Source organism: Palaemon carinicauda, chromosome 17, assembly GCF_036898095.1.
Source record: "Palaemon carinicauda isolate YSFRI2023 chromosome 17, ASM3689809v2, whole genome shotgun sequence".
NCBI lineage: Eukaryota > Metazoa > Arthropoda > Malacostraca > Decapoda > Palaemonidae > Palaemon > Palaemon carinicauda.
The window spans coordinates 90,356,607-90,374,106 of record NC_090741.1 but is presented as its reverse complement, the minus strand read 5'-3'; the positions used below and the strand labels follow the sequence as shown (position 1 = coordinate 90,374,106).

Sequence of the window (17,500 nt, the reverse complement as noted above, 5' to 3'; positions counted from 1 at the left end):
AGTAGAGCTCTGTACCGCTTCCCAACACCGCAAATTTCAGCTTCGTTGTTGACGGATAGACCGTTATTGTTGTTTTTGTTGTTAATGACCGTTCCCATGCTTACGTCCCCCTTTTCGTCAATAACGTCCAGGAGGCAAGAGGACCAAGGGCCCGTCGGCATCGTGTAGAAGTTGTGGCAAGGACAAGGCGTGTGTTCCTGTAGGGTTATGTTCTTGCAGGCGGGTATTTTGTGGCTGCCGTCTGAAATTTTTAAAATTTCGTGGGGAACAATTTACTTAGTCTGTGGTTACCGGTGGCATATAGTAATTATTGAATATGGCGATTGCTGTCTCAATTCCTTCTGAATCATGACTCTCTAGAGGTAATAGATCAAGAAAAAGATAGATTATTCATAAAAATGTTTAAATACTATCTTTTTTTCTGCTGCCATTGCAGGTAGAAAAAATAACTGATGATATTGTTTTTAACCAGAATCCTCTAATTTTTAAGGGTAAATACATGACTGTAACAGTTACATTTGCTGTATTAAGGAATTTCTAGCTCTACTATTATTTGATTTGCTTTTATACCTCTAAAATCAATAAGAGCAATTTAAAACATGAACCAATTCCAAAGGAACAACGTGTCATGAAATATAACGTTTTTATTTTTATAAAAGGAAAATAATAAAATATCTGACAATACTAAGAAAATGAATAAAACACCTTATTAATAGAAGATACCAGAATATTACTGTGTAAACTTTCGAAATTAAGAATATAACAATGTGTTTCACTGTACTCTCATGGAATGCATCTTAAACAAATGTTATTGATGACTGATAAAATTCTTAGTTTGCGCACCAGGAAAATTTAATGTCGTATTCTACAGGCTATGCGTCAGTCCCACAACCCACGATACTCCCTTGATTTACATCCCATGACACAGTCCCCTAGTTTACAGGCCGGGAAACCATCTTACAGATTACAAGCCACTGTTGAATTTGTACCAACCGTGTGTCACACGATTGTACATAGTTCATTTTGTGTATATATTATGCACTAAAAAGAACCAGAATAAACATGTCTGCTTTTTTCTTCTGTAACACTGTCTGTTTTTCGAACATGAAATTTCTTGTTGTTTTGAGCTTTTGTATATAAAGGAGAGTGATCTATAATAAACTCACTCAGTTGCTTCCATCCTGTCTTTGAGTCACAACCTTCTCTCGGCCCGTCACATTGGTGACCCCGGAAGTCGACTCACTCCTCCCGCCCTCCACACCCCCTCGCGCCCTCCATCGTTGGTACTATGGCGGACTCTACGGAAGTTGGCGCTACGGCTGCCAAATTGAAACTTTCATTGTTTGCCAGCGGAGAGGCTTTTGCTTGGTTTCAGCGCGCAGAAGTCCAGTTTCACATCAAGGGTGTGACTCGCTCAACCACCAAAGCAGATTATGTTCTCGCGGCGATACCCGAGGACACCTTCCCTTTTGCCAAGGGAAGTCTTCAGGACACGACGTAGTCTGTCTACGTCTGCCGACGTCCGCTTCGTAGCTGCCAACGGATCTGCGATACCCACCTACGGTTACGAGAACCTCACATTATCATTCAAAAACGGTAAATTTAATTGGAAGTTTCTCGTTGCTGACATCACATTGCCAATCCTTGGTGCGGATTTCCTCTCTCATTTCCACCTTCTGGTCGATGTCGCCCACCGACGATTGGTCAACGCAGACTCGTACTTTTCGACACATCTTCAACCCACTCACTCTAACCTCGATCTCCACATCAGCGAACCCACGAATGCCTACACCCACCTCCTCACGTCTTACCGGGAAGTTTTCTGTCCAGAACTTCGCCACACGCCCATGGTTCCTGCCAAGCATGGTATTTATCACCCTATCAAGACGACGGGACCCCCAGTCTTTGCAAAATTCAGACGTCTGGCATCGGAAGGATTGGCAGCCGCCAAACAGACGTTCGCCGAAATAGAGGAAATGGGCCTTTGCCAAAAGGCCTCCAGCCCATGGTCGTCACCCTTACACATCGTTTTGAAGAAAGATGGCTCCCTTCGTCCGTGTGGCGATTACAGGCGCCTGAACATGGAAACAGAACCGAATCACTACCCCCCTCCCAAAAATTGACGACGTGACCTCCTACCTGCACAAAGCCAAGGTTTTCTCTACGCTCGACCTCCTGAAGGGGTATTATTAGGTGCATATGAACCCAGGACACATCCCCTTGAATGCCATCACCACTCCATTTGGTACATACACCTTCAATTACTCCTGTTTTGGCCATCGTAATGCTGGGGCCACGTTTCAATGTCTCATGGATGGCATCTTAATGGACCTCCCTTTTTGTGTATGTTATGTGGACGATATACATATGTTCTCCTCCTCAAAAGAGGAACACCTCCGTCACCTTCGCATCGTGCTCGACCGCCTGCAACAAAACAGCCTTGTATTCCGGTACGACAAGTGTACCTTTGTCTCCAACAAAGTGTCATTCTTAGGGCACCGCATCTCTCCTGAAGGAGTCCATCCCCTCCCTGAGAAGTAGCAGCAGTTCAGGTCTTCCCAACGCCCTCGACCGTCAAAGCTCTGCAGGAATTCTTGGGCATGATAAACTATTATCACCATTTTCTGCCAGCCATTGCCGCCACTCTTGCTCCCCTCTACACCTCCTTCAAGGACAAGCCAAAGGACCTGAAGTGGGGTCCCCTTCAAGAAGCTGCCTTCTGCAATGCAAAGAAGGCCCTATCAACTGCTGCGGCTCTCACTTTTCCTATCCCACATGCCCCTCTCCTTCTCTCCACCGATGCCAGCGACGTCGCTATTGGTGCAGTACTCACACAGGTGGTCAACGGCTCGCCCCGCCCATTGGCCTTCTTCAGTAGAAAACTGTCCAAGGCAGAATCGGGTTATTCAACCTTCGGTCGCGAATTGTTGGTGGTGCACTTGGCTGTCTGTCACTTTCGTCCTTTCTTAAAAGGCACGCGCTTTGTCTTTCGCACAGACCACATGCCTCTGGTGCACGCCTTCACCCGACAGTCTGACGCCTGGTCCGCCCGGCAACGCCGACATTTCTCCGCCGTGGCTGAATACAATTGCACCCGTCAATACGTCACTGGGAAAATGAATCCCGTTGCCGATGCCCTGTCAAAAAACACGTTGGCTGCCGTTCAACTGGGATTGAATTACAACGCCCTGGCCGAAGCCCAACGACAGGATATAGAGTATCAAGCATGTAGGACATCCTGCACGTCCCTCCGTTGGGAAGACTTCTCCATCGAAGACTCCAACAACACCCTCCTCTGTGACGTCAGTACTGGTAGACCGCGACCTTGGATTCCAGCTCCCATGCGCCGGCAGGTGTTTGATTTCATTCACGGCCTTTCACATCCCTCGTGCTGTTTTACTGCACAGCTGCTGAAGGCGAAGTTCATTTGGCACGGCATTTCTAAGGATGCTAAGGATTGGATCCATGACTGTACTTCTTGCAAAACTTCCAAAGTACATAGACACACAGATTCAGGAGTGGGCACCTTTCCTCAGCCTCACATTCACGTCGACATTGTAGGCCCCCTACCCACATCACAAGGACATCGTTACCTGTTTACCGTCATCGACCACTCCACTCGTTGGCCTGAAGCCATTCCCATGGAAACTGCAACGTCCGCCTCATGTACATCTGCCTTACTCTCAGGATGGATTGCAAGATTCGGTATCCCTGAGCATATTACTTCTGACAGGGGTACCACTTTCACCTCTCAACGGTGGACATCATTAGCAAATCCCCTGGGCATCACCCTACATCAGGAAACAGCCTAAAACCCAGCTGCCAATGGAATGGTTGAATGTTTTCATCGCACCCTCAAAGCTGCTTTGATGTCCCCCTGCAAGGATTCAAACTGGTTTACTCAGCTTCCCTGGGTCCTCCTGGGACTAAGGACACCTCCTAAAGATGCCCTCGACGTCTTGGCAGCTGGAATGGTGTATGGTGACCCGTTGGTCATCCCTGCCGAATTTTTTCTATCTACAACCTCCTCCGACGATCTCCAGTGCATACGTCATGTCGTGAGAAAATTTACTCCATGCCGCCAGACTTACAAGCCCCCAGTGAAGCATCACATACCAACAGACTTGCACTCTGCAATGCACGTCTACCTGCGCAACGACAATAGCGAGCCACCACTAATACACCCTTACACGGGACCTTTCCTTGTGATACGACGCAGTCCGAAAGCATTCCTACTTAACATTCGTGGCAAAGAAGACTGGGTCTCCATTGATCGTCTAAAACCTGCTTATCTCCTGACAGATGACCGCCTACAGTTCGCCTCTCTAGATCAGGGGGGCCCTATTTAACATGTACAGTGTGTAATTTTTAGGGGGGGAGCCTTGTACCAACCGTTTGTCACACGGTCATACATAGTTCATTTTGTGTATATATTATGCATGTATCTTCGCTCTTCCCTCGCACTAAAAAGAACCAGAATAAACATGTCTGCTTTTTTCATCTGAAACAGTGTCTGTTTTTCGAACATGAAATTTCTTGTCGCTTTGAGCTCTTGTATATAAAGAAGAGTGTTCTATAATAAACTCACTAAGTTGCTTCCATCCTTTCTTTGAATCACAATCTTATCTCGGCCCGTCACAAATTCATTAGTTACATGGCTACTATCAAATATTATTGTGTGTGGTGCTCTGAGCCCCTAAAAGATTTACAAATACTAGAGTGTATCCAGAAAAACATGAAAATAGCTTACCATAAAGTTCACGGCTTTTGTAGGATGTGTAGCTACATTGAGCTGGACAGAGCACCCAAGGAGACCAAGAGGATGTAACACAGTTGTTCTGACACCATACTTGGCACTCTTCGCTACTAGATTGCACTAGTGTGTCACTCATGAGACAGAAGCTGGACTCGACTGACCTTCCTATGGTGTCAACGCATTCGACAACTAAAAGGAAAGGTTATTTAGAATCTATTTATGTTTCTATTTTTCTATATATCCATCTATCTCTATTTATATATCATTTCTTCTTAAAGTAAGCCACCAATCGAATGAAGTTACAAAATACCCAACTTACTTCTAACCCGATGTCCTGTTCCACAAGATAAGCCCATGGCCAACATGCAGGAAGACCATTTTCCCGTCTTCCAGTGATGTCTTGTACAGGTCACAGGGGCGTGGGCGCACTCCCTTTCCTCTTCTAAGGCTGGGCATAGTTTACCGCCCTCCGAGGGTGACACCAGGATTCTTCTCCAACGACGCTGCACGGAGGATATCAACACGCCATCTGTATTCAAAAGTGGGAATCAGATGATTTTTTTGTTGTTGCATGAAAGTTGAGACTTAAACGCGAAAGTAGCATAGATTAGCTATTGAAGCTATTTATTAAGGAAAACAAACAATTCATTAACGACTTTTAAAATAAGAATAAGTAATCTATAGGTGAGTGCCATCTCCGTGGATAGGAATTGATTCTGAAAAACAAGATAAATCTAATTATCCTCATGAACAAGGGAAATCAATAGTATGTTAGTATCCGGGCGTATCATTCAAAGTAGAGTAATTAGAAAAAGGAATTAAGAAAGCTAGTTATATTACACATTTAAAGAGAAAACCAAAGAATAAAATTATTTAGGATAAAGTTGATATACTGTCGCACTCATATTTCACCGATGATATTGAAAAAAATTATTTTCACTGAAACTGAATCAACAGAAAGACCTACGAGCCTGGACCTGAGTTTCTTGTACATTTAATCAGAAAATTTTACGTCAGACCCTCTATAGCATTTGTATTTATAAAGTCTAATTACCCATATAAAAGCAAAAAAGCTCAGTCAGTATCACCACAGATATAAGAAATATATCTATATATATATATATATATATATATATATATCACAGGTGTCAACGCATTCGACACCTAAAAGGAAAGGTTATTTAGAATCTATTTATGTTTCTATTTTTCTATATATCTATCTATCTCTATTTATATATCATTTCTTCTTAAAGTAAGCCACCAATCGAATGAAGTTACAAAATACCCAACTTACTTCTAACCCGATGTCCTGTTCCACAAGATAAGCCCATGGCCAACATGCAGGAAGACCATTTTCCCGTCTTCCAGTGATGTCTTGTACACGTCACAGGAGCGTGGGCGCACACCCTTTCCTCTTCTAAGGCTGGGCATAGTTTACCGCCCTCCGAGGGTGACACCAGGATTCTTCTCCAACGACGCTGCACGGAGGATATCAACACGCCATCTGTATTCAAAAGTGGGAATCAGATGATTTTTTGTTGTTGCATGAAAGTTGAGACTTGAACGCGAAAGTAGCATAGATTAGTTATTGAAGCTATTTATTAAGGAAAACAAACAATTCATTAACGACTTTTAAAATAAGAATAAAATAATCTATAGGTGAGTGCCATCTCCGAGGATAGGAATTGATTCTGAAAAACAAGATAAATCTAATTATCCTCATGAACAAGGGAAATCAATAGTATGTTAGTATCCGGGCGTATCATTCAAAGTAGAGTAATTAGAAAAAGGAATTAAGAAAGCTAGTTATATTACACATTTAAAGAGAAAACCAAAGAATAAAATTATTTAGGATAAAGTTGATATACTGTCGCACTCATATTTCACCGATGATATTGAAAAAAAATTATTTTCACTGAAACTGAATCAACAGAAAGACCTACGAGCCTTGACCTGAGTTTCTTGTACATTTAATCAGAAAATTTTACGTCAGACCCTCTATAGCATTTGTATTTATAAAGTCTAATTACCCATATAAAAGCAAAAAAGCTCAGTCAGTATCACCACAGATATAAGAATTATATCTATATCACAAAGGAAATAGGCCGACAGCACTTGGATATCAACAATATTATTTTGGTCTTAAATCGGAGTCATAGGTATCAGTACCCTGGTTAAATGGCAGAAAGCGCTATTAATTGTAACCATTGAAAATTTATATAGGCTCTCTCTCTCTCTCTCTCTCTCTCTCTCTCTCTCTCATATATATATATATATATATATATATATATATATTAATAAATATATATATATATAATGATACTTTCTGACTTTTACTCCTAATTTTCCTTTTATTCATATATGCATGCATACACACAATATATATATATATATATATATATTTATATATATATATATATATATATATATTATATATTATATACATATGTACATATATATATATATATATATATGTGTGTGTGTGTGTGTGTGTGTGTTTGTGTGTGTGTGTGTGTGTGTGTTTGTCTATGTGTATGTGTGTGTATCCCCCAAGTATCTATACAGAGATGTTTGCTAAAGCGTGAATAATTGTAATTGTGCAGTCAGTGCCACAAGAGATTTGGCACTCCCTCTCCAGGCTGGGTTTTTTGAGTCCACGACATCTGCACGTACAAATATTTATGAATATTAATCATATAAATAATAATGATAATAATAATAATGATAGCAATAATAATAGATTTTCAAAAATGAGGACTCAGATATAGGTTACAAGGACAACCGTCACACAGAGAAGAATCTACTATGAGGAGAATTATTAGTAAGGAAATATATCAGCAATATAAAGATACATAATAAAGAAAAAATACTGTGAACATTGTAATGAATTGTTATGAGAATTATGATGGACATTGTTATAAAACTTTTTATTTATATGTTTAAAATGTAATTTTTTTTTTTATATTTTGTATTGAAAGAATTATTTTGGATCACGGGAACCTATATCAAATTTAAAGAGAATTTTATGTACCTTTTCCTTTAGTTCATTTTAAATCAGCCTAACGGTAAATTATTTATTTATTATTTTGGATAATTGTCCTATGTCCAATACCTAAGCTGGAAATGGTTGATAATAGCAATTTAAAGCAAATAAAATTAAAAGTGCGAGAACAATATTTCTAAGATGTCAATCCCTAGTCTACTTAATCGTAGATCCATTAATGAGAAAGTTACCAATTGAGCATTACCAGTGCTGGGTATATGTACCATTTCTTCTATGGAAAAAAAATTAATGTTTTGTCAGCACCTTCATTTGAACGAAGTCTGTTTTGGGTATGTAAATAGAGGAAAAGGAAAAAATAAATTTCAAGGATGCAAGAAACAGATTAGCTCAGGTTACTGCTGCTGTAGAGAACTATTTCCCTATAAATAGTACAAAAATCTTTCTATTTTGAACAAAACGACTGCTGTAGTCTTTTTAAACTCGATCAATAGAAGTTATTGACAATTATCAGTCTTCCTAAACTCAACATCCGTTTCACCCTTTGTTTACTAGCATCGTTCTTAATAAACAACAGATTTATGTAGCAATAAACTACTTATACGACCCATTTTTTCTAAACATGAACATTGGATGAACTATCAGAACTGTTTTGTAGCACCGTTCACTCAGAACTACTTCGCTTTAACGACAGGTTAGTTCCGCTCAGTAACTCACTTGGAAACATCCAGTGTTTCGTTGGCCTGATTCCTGCAGAAGAGCTGTCTCTTCTGTCGTCCTGGGCCACATTGAGACCCAGCAGGCAGGATACAGCTGTACCAAGGGCCCACCGACCAGGAGGCCCCACCACAAGGCTCTTCACGGCATGTTTCCACTTGCGTTAGTTCGTCCGGGGCGGGGCAGGATAATCCTCCTACAAAATGAATGATGGGATTATTTATGTATGTTTATGTGTTTTGCTTATACTTATATACGACAAAACGTTCTCATGAAAAATATATTGAGGTAGATTTTGTTTTATTGATTTTTTAGAAACTTTTATGGCAATCTATTACTTTATTTTGGTAATGATATATATATATATATATATATATATATATATGCGTAAAAATCACAGGAAAACGTGATGCTCAGATGCAGAAGAACCACAGGGAAAATGAAAATACAAAATATACACTTAAGTCCTGACTAGTTTCGTGATACTTCCTCAGTGGACTGATTTATTGAGAAAGGTTTCATTACAATTTATATGGAAAGCAAGCGTACGAACATACATATAGATATTTAGAGAACAATGACACTCCCTTACCAACTACCTGGGTCAGGTGTTGAGTAGGAGGAGTCCCCCAATATCATTGGACACCTGCTTAAAAGGGTCATTTCTAGTGGCGGGTATATTCTTGTTTTCTTCTTTTTTTATTTTCAGTACAGTTTATTTATATGACAATACGGTATCCATATCTATATAAATACATAAGCAAAACATACACAAACATATATTACGATTCTTCATATATATTTTCCATGAGCGTGCAATATATATATATATATATATATATATTATTTTTGGGCTCAAGCCATGTCGTCCTGATGGAAGTTCCTATAGGGTAGCTTCCTAGGGTATATTACAACTACGGCGATATTCCCAGAGAATTTACCTTAAGGTACCAGAATTCTAACGTCCTGGAGCGAGTATCCCTCGTGAAAGGGATATCGCGACATATCAGAGGACGTATTCTAGACACGTCACATGGCAATCTACAACCTGGACAGAGATTTCGTCTCGTAGGAGGTGAGTGACGAGATACGAATTCGGGGAAAGAAAAAGGGGAGCCGCTCCCAAGGCTTCCCTATCCCCCGATTCGTATGCGTGCCTGGCGCCAATCCTGGCGCCATCTGTATTCCTTTTTGCGTAGCTTAACAACTCGGTGTTTTTTCCTGTTTTTCTCGCAAATCTTGGATTTATTCGACTTTTCATGGCTTCTTCGTCTTCGTCGGCCTCTGATAAGTTGAGTATAGTGTCTGTTATGTATAAATGTAGGCTCTTGGTAAAATTTTGAGTGATAAATAGGATTAATCTTTGATACAAAAGCCGTAGCCTACAGATGGTGTCCTGGACACTGTCGCTCGCTAGGTATAGATTAGTTAGTCAGAGCGACATTCCTGGTTGTTTTGCTTTAATTAAATTTAGCTATTTAGCATTACTTAGGATTTCCTTTCGTGCTTAGTATTATTTGGCGAAGTATTCACCATTCTGGCCTACGCTAGGCATGTAGCCTAGTCGTTTGGTCCTAGTACTTCATGCATGATTTTGTTTTTTTCCGAGTGTAATTAAAATTTTATTGAAGCTTTAGGCTATATTTTATACATTTTAGACTGTGTGGAATATTTCCAAGATTGTATACGTGTGAGTTTCGGTGAATTAGGTAATTGATTCTCTTGGTGCCTAGGCTAATTGCTTATGGAGCCTTAGTATACTTTATCATACTCCCCCGGTTGCTTTCTTTTCTTCGGAGAAGGTATGCAATCCCTTTCCCTCTGTTTAAGCCTTGGCTTATCCCTAAGTGGTTTTTTCCGAATTTATTTTCGATAAAACTATACTAGGGTGTTACTGTACCTTCCTGTTCCTGTAGTTATGGTTCTGAGTCTGTGTTGTCTGGCTTGGGGCAGAGTCCCCCCTCGCTGACCTAACACATACAAAAGGGAGCTTAGCTCCCTTAGGTCACTACCGAAGGTTTCTGTAGTTATGATTCCTTCTTTTGTGATCGACCAGACTAAGTCCTGTTGCTGTTCTCGGGGGAGGATAAGTTCTTCCCTTGGGAGTAGCAACGCCTTCCTTGCTTTGGTGCTCTGGAAGCTGGCAAGTATTGCTGGCCCTTTCCCTTAGATCTCCCTTAGGCTAAGATAAGTTTCTTGGCTGCGGGTGATCTGTCACTAAAGCAAGGTTGGCCGGACCCTCTTGTCCCTTCCCCCTCTATCTCCGTATTGGCCTAGCCATTACTGTTCTGTACCTTGCCGGCCGCAGAGCTGGCCGGCAGGGGTCTTACTGTACTGTACGTCGTTCTACTTCTGGACCTAGTATAGGTTGGGGATGTGGAATTGACTCAGCCCCATTGCCGGCCCGGCAGAGCTGCTGGCCGGCAAGGGTCTTATGTTTTTGAGTGCTGCCCGGACCTCTCTTGGTCCCTCCATCCATGCCTGCCGGCAGGCCGGACGGCATTGGTCAAGGAAGCCTGAATTAGTTTCTCCCCTTCCTTATATGCACTCTTTCGGTTGCCGGGCTTGGAGTGTACACTCTTATCCCGGCATCCATTCTATTTTCTTCTAGTGCTGTACCTGTCCCGGCTGCCGGCCTATGAGGCGGCAGCCGGGCAGATGTAGTTCTCTGGTATCTTTTGCTGCAGGCTGGCATCGGTCTTGTACCTTTGCCGGCCGGCTTATGTCAGTCCTTGTCTGCCGGTCACCAAGAGTGTGGCCGGCAGCTGGGTACTACCTTGTGTAGTTGCTGGCCGGCAGCCATTGCCGGCCAACACTGGCTGTTACCGGCCGGCAGTTGCTGCCGACCGGCACAGGCATTTTGAACCAGAGTGCTGCCGCCCTATAGCTGTTAAGTAGTATACTTTAAAGCTAGTTGTGGTGTGTGCCGGCCGGCAAAGGCAGGCCGGCACACATCCCCCATATACTGTACTAGTAATTCTTCTGTATAGCATATACAGTAAGAAGAAAACTATAGTAAAGGTTTTGGTACAGCACTGTATCTTCTAACACTATTGTGTTTTCTTGCACATCCCTTTGCTGTTGCCCTCAGATAGGAAGCTGAGTTCTTCCCTGTCTATTATCCAGGATTTTAAAATCATTGCTTAGGTGTGAGCTCCACCTGTTTCCTCTGGAAACCTTGCATTGGTTACTCTAGAAGAGATAAACCATTTTTTATTTTATTATCTGAAAGGCTGCAACAATGGGTTGTGAGGGAAACACAAGTGTGTGTCTTTCCTTTCTGAATTGTTATGCTAATACTATGCATATCCAGTGATACATAGTTCACTTGATACTCATGGAAATTTCTTCTCTTTTACAGAAGGACACTCCGAAGTGGGGAAGTGCTTTCTGCAATGTCAGCAGCAAGAACCTCTGCGGACATGAGTTTTGTAGGAGACACGCAGCATACGCTGTCTCCAAGGATGATCTCCGGTATTGGACCCTCAGGTATGTACTGTGTGCACTAACATGATTAATGAGACATTTAAATAGCTAGGAAGAAGCTTCGTACCTGGGTAAGGGGGCTTCCAAAAGAACACTTCTGGCCCTTATCTTCCAAGTGAGAAGATGAGGGCGTATCTTTTCCCTAAGGCATCAGCTGATGCAGTGATTCCCCATGCCTCAAGAGGAGATCCCTCAAGTTCAGATCCAGGTGGATGCTGAAGTCGCGGTCGCGATGCATGACATCCAGCTAAATGACAGGATATCTGATGTGGACGGGTGTCAGGAGGATGACCTCCTGGCAGAAGCCAGGATGAAGTTCAAGCCCCCTCTACATCGGCCGGTCTCCCAGTAGAGCTGGGACAGGCCCTCTCTTCTATTGTGGAATGATCCAACAAATGCAGAAGGAGAATCAGGAGAAGGCGGCTGCAATGGAACTGCGAATGCAGTGCCTTGCAGAAATCACATGGGCCCCCAGAAAAAGCTCAATGTGAAAGACCTTCCCTTGTGCTCAGATGCTAACCCATGGAGGTATGCTGAGCACATGCCGATGACGACTGGAAAGATCGTCATCTCGGATAAGCTGGGCTCAGTTCCCCTGGAGGGTGAATTCTGGCCCAGCAAGGCATCATATCCGGACTGTTATGTCCGGCTGAGGAAGGAACCAGCTTCAAAGGAGGAGACAGAGCCGAATGAGGTCATAGTGATGGACCATGCTAAGGCTCAAGCTCTACTTTCATCCTCGATGAAAGAGAGGAGCTTCTCTAACTCAAAGGTAGCTGCATTGAATAGGAAGCTCCCGTCCTTTGTGTCCTCGCCTACTAGAGCCTTCCCCCTTTTACAGAAAGGGTTTCTGGCTGTACTAAAAGCAATCGAGGCCGGTAAGTCTTGCCCCTCCCTAGAGGAGTGTAAACCCTTGTCGCTGGCCCTGCCTATGGACCACAAAGACTGGAAGGACGTCCATCTTACGTTTTCAGTGGGAAAGTTGGAGGCTGATATTGCCGGACGTCAGTTCGGCAAGGACCTCCCTAAGCTGTCTGACTTTCTTTTGCGAAAGTGAGTTCGATACAAAAGAAAGACTGACTGCCTCAATGTCTCTTCAGACTACTCTCGGGACGATGGCAAGTGACCCCAAGGTCCATGAAATGTTCATGGTAGTGGCCAAGCCTCATCTGGCCACAGTGACGAAGGACCTTTATGGCTTCGTCAAGGCAAGGAGAGCTTGTAGGGGAGTTCGGTGTTTACCTCGGCTACGGTGAGGGCACAAGCTAAAGAAACTAATCTCCTCCAACATTTGGGGAAAAGACCTTTTTCCCTACCGACTTGGTCAAAGAAGTTTTTGATAAAGCGCCTTGGAGAATAGAAACCTTCTCCAGAAGTGGGGCCTGGCTATCTAAAGAAAGTCTTCCCCGGATGAGGGTCCTCAACCAAAGAGGAAGACTATGAGGACTAGACTACCGTCTCAGAAAAGCCAAGCCTCTTAGACAGCAACAGCAACTGCAATTGCCATTGCCCCCAGTGCCCCAGATCGTGGCACAAACCCCGACCACCTTTCAGTGGGTACCCCAGGCCGTGTCGACACAGTCCACGGCATTCACCCCAGCGTTTGAAGGGCAGTCTACTTTCTTCGAGCAAAGCCTAGAGGAGCAGCCAGAGGCTCGTCTAGACGCCCCTCAAGGGGAAGGGGGATTCAGGGGTGGTCGTGGTCAGGAAGGCAAGACCTCAGGACGGCAGTCCAAGTGAGGTGATACCGGTAGGAGGGAGGACTTCTGAAATTTCGGGATCGGTGGACCTTCAATCCCTGGGCCCACAGCCTACTCAAGAATGGACTGGGCGGGAGCTGGTACAGCACTCCATCCCCGTACCTTCGGTTTTTCCAACACTCCACCCCCGTTATGGAGGAGTACGTTCAATAACGGTTGGAGAAAAAGGGTGAAGCCCATCAATTTCTAAGGGAGGCTTTTTTGTGTTCCCAAGAAAGACTCGGAAAAGCTCAGAGTCATTCTGGACTTGTCGCCACTTAACAAGTTCATAGTGAATTGCAAATTCAAAATGCTAACACTGCAACACATAAGGACCTTACTGCCCAAGAGGGCATATTCCGTCTCTATAGACTTGTCAGACGCCTACTGGCACATTCCAATTAGCCATCGACTCTCCCCCTACCTAGGGTTCAGGCTACAACGAAGACTATACGCCTTCGGAGCCATGCCATTCGGGCTAAACATAGCCCCAAGGATTTTTATGAAGCTTGCGAGCGTAGCTCTCAAACAATTTCGCCTAAAGGAATTCAGGTAGTAGCCTACCTGGACGTCTGGTTGGTGTGGGCAGCATCCGAGACAGAATGCTTGCAAGCTTCCAGTCAAGTGATCCAGTTCCTAGAGTACCTAGGCTTCAAGATCAACAGAAAAAGTCTCGACTTTCTCCATCTCAAAAGTTCCAGTGGCTAAGATCCACTGGGACCTTTTGTCACACCGTTTCTCCACCCCGGCGAAGAAAAGGAAGGAGATAGCGGGTTCTGTCAAGAGACTTCAAGATTCCGAAAGGATATCAAGACACGAGCAGGAGAGAGTACTGCGCTCTCTCCAGTTTGCTTCGGTGACAGACCCAGTGCTAAGAGCACAGCTAAAGGATGCAATCGGAGTTTGGAGAAGTTATGCATCAAACGCGTGAAGAGATCTGAGAAGACCAGCCGCTTCGGCTAAGTACTCTTCTCAGGCCTTGGTCCCAAGCCAGACATCTAAAGAAGTCAGGTTCTTCTTCAGCCACCTCCCCCGTCGGTGACGATTCACTCAGACGCCTCAAAGGAGGGGATGGGGAGGTCACTCTCATCGGAAAAAAGTCCAGGGGACTTGGTCCAGGCTATTCAAGACCTTTCTCATAAAACTTTCTAGAAGCTAGGGCAGTGCTCCTTACCTTAAAGAAAGTCTCCCCGCGTCATTCGTTCCACATAAAGTGGTAATAGACAGCGAGGTAGTTGTAAGATACTTGAATCGACAAGGGATCGAGGTCACCACCTCTCAACCAGGTGATGTTGGCCGTCTTCCGATTGGCGGAAAAGAAGAAGTGGTACCTGTCGGCAGTTCACCTTCAAGGAGTCCGCAATGTGACAGCGGACGCTCTATCCAGGTTCACACCGATAGAGTCGGAATGGTCCTTAGACGCAGGATCATTCTCCTTCATTCTGAATCAGTCCCAGAACTGCAGATAGACCTCTTTGCGACGAAAGACAACAAGAAGTTGCCCCTGTACGTGCCCCGTACAAAGACCCCTTAGCGGAAGCAGTGGACGCGATGTCCCTCGACTGGAACAGATGGTCCAAGATTTATCTGTTCCCTCCTCGCAACCTTCTGTTGAGGGTCCTCAACAAACTGAGATCCTTCAAAGGGTAGCGGCAATAGTGGCCCACAAGTGGCCGAACAGCGTGTGGTTCCTCCTGGCATTGGAACTGTAGCTGAAGTTTGTACCACTACAGATCCAGTTCTGACCCAGCGAGTCCAGAAGTCAACTGTCTGCGCTTCATTACAGAAAACCCGGACCCTGCAGTTCATGATTTTCTCTCCCTAGCGGTGAGAAAGCGTTTCGGGATTTCGAAAGCCAGTATAGACTTCCTTGAGGAATATAAATGCAAATCTACTAAAAGGCAATATGAGTCATCTTGGAGAAAATGGGTGGCCTTTTGTCAAGGCGAAGATTCCGCAGGAGATCTTGACAGACTTCTGCTTATCTTTTTTCCCCACCTCCATGGTCAAGGGTTGGCAGCGAACACGATTTCAGCGTGTAAGTCTGCTTTGACAAGACCCATTCTATATGCCTTCCAGGTCGACCTAGGTAACGAGATCTTTAATAAAGTCCCGAAAGCCTGTGCTAGGCTCAGACCTTCAGCACCCCCAAAGCCCATTTCATGGTCTTTAGACAAGTTCTTCATTTCGCTTCTCTGTTGAGCAATGAAGAGTGCGTTAAAGGATTTGACACAAAAAGTTATTTTCCTATGTTGCACTCACGTCCGGGGCCAGGGTTAGTGAGATTGTAGCGTCTCGAGGGAGGCAGGTCGTGTTCAGTTCCTGGATGGGGAAGAACTGAACCTGTTTCCGGATCCTACGTTTCTCGCCAAGAATAAGTTACCCACCAACAGGTGGGGTCACTGGAGAATCTGCCCTCTGAAAGAAGATGCATCTCTATGTCCAGTAGAATGCCTAAAGGTCTATCTTCATAGAAATTCAGACTTCAAGGGTGGTCAACTATTCAGGGGAGAAACATCAGGCTCAAATTTATCTCTGAATCAACTCAGAGCGAAAATCACATATTTTATTCGCAGAGCGGATCCTGACAATACACCCGCAGGTCACGATCCGAGGAAAGTTGCCTCATTCTAAAATTTCTTTAATTGTATGGATTTTGAACATCTCCGTTCATACACTGGCTGGAAGTCTTCCAGAGTGTTCTTTCGCCACTATGCGAAGCGAGTAGAGGAACTAAAAGAGATCTGTGGTAGCAGTGGGTCGCGGTGTTAACCCTACTGTTTAACTCTGCGAGGAACAGTGGTCTTAATTTGGACGATTAATTCCAGGGTGAGTGTGTAGTTACATACTGTACTAAAAACTAAGTGAGGGCACTGTGTTGCCCATCCAGACTGTTCCATTTCCGAAGGTGAACCTAGCATAAGTGCAGACATGTGTGCCGAGCGTTTCTAACGCTAATGTCATTGATTTGTAATACAGGCTTTTATGACTTTGATACCTCGGTATCTTAAAAGTGGCATCTAATGTTTTTTCTTTCAGACAAACAAGCTCTGTTTACTATCATTACTTATGCTTAAAGTTTTGGGTTATCCTCTTCTTATATTTATATATATATATATATATATATATATATATATATATATATAATTGTGGTTAACCTGTCTATTTATTGCCTGTCAATAATCTGGTTCTTGAGAACCTTGCGTCTCCTTCACCTGTGTCAATTTATTGGTATAATTGAGCATTCATTCTATGTACCTTATCTGGGATAATTCTAATAGAATTGTTCCTTTATGCAAGCTATGTTGCATTGGTTTTCCTCCTATGCGGATATAAAACCTTTGTCCAATACAAGTATTGTGCGGAAAACTGGTCGATATTTCATATTGACGCAGTGGTCCTTTACAAACTATGCTTTACTTAATATAGGGCGAGACCCACTATATTAGCTTGCCTGGTATTCATACATAGATATATGTACTCTTCGAGACTTTTCCAGAGTCTAGTAGGACTCTTCCCTGTAGGGGGCAGGAAGCTCTAACATAGTTTATAGTTAGTTGAAAAGATGTATAACGGTAACATCTTAGGTCTCTAGGTCTAGTCGACCGGGGAAAAAATTACCTCCGGGGAGTACGGCACGTTCTGAGAATCCACAGATACAGTAATGCTCTGGTACACTTCCATCAGGACGACATGGCTTGAGCCCAAAAAACGGATTTTGAGCGAAGCGAAAAATCTATTTTTGAGTGAGATGGCCATGTCGTCCTGATGGACCCGCCCTTGCCATTCTAAGAAAGGGCT

The 17,500-nt window shown here is 43.5% G+C and overlaps 1 pseudogene; it reads right to left on the bottom strand.

The window, feature by feature from the left end:
* The window catches only part of LOC137656446 (thrombospondin type-1 domain-containing protein 7B-like), a 71,382-nt pseudogene that overhangs the window by 47,431 nt on the left and 6,451 nt on the right, over positions 1-17,500 (bottom strand).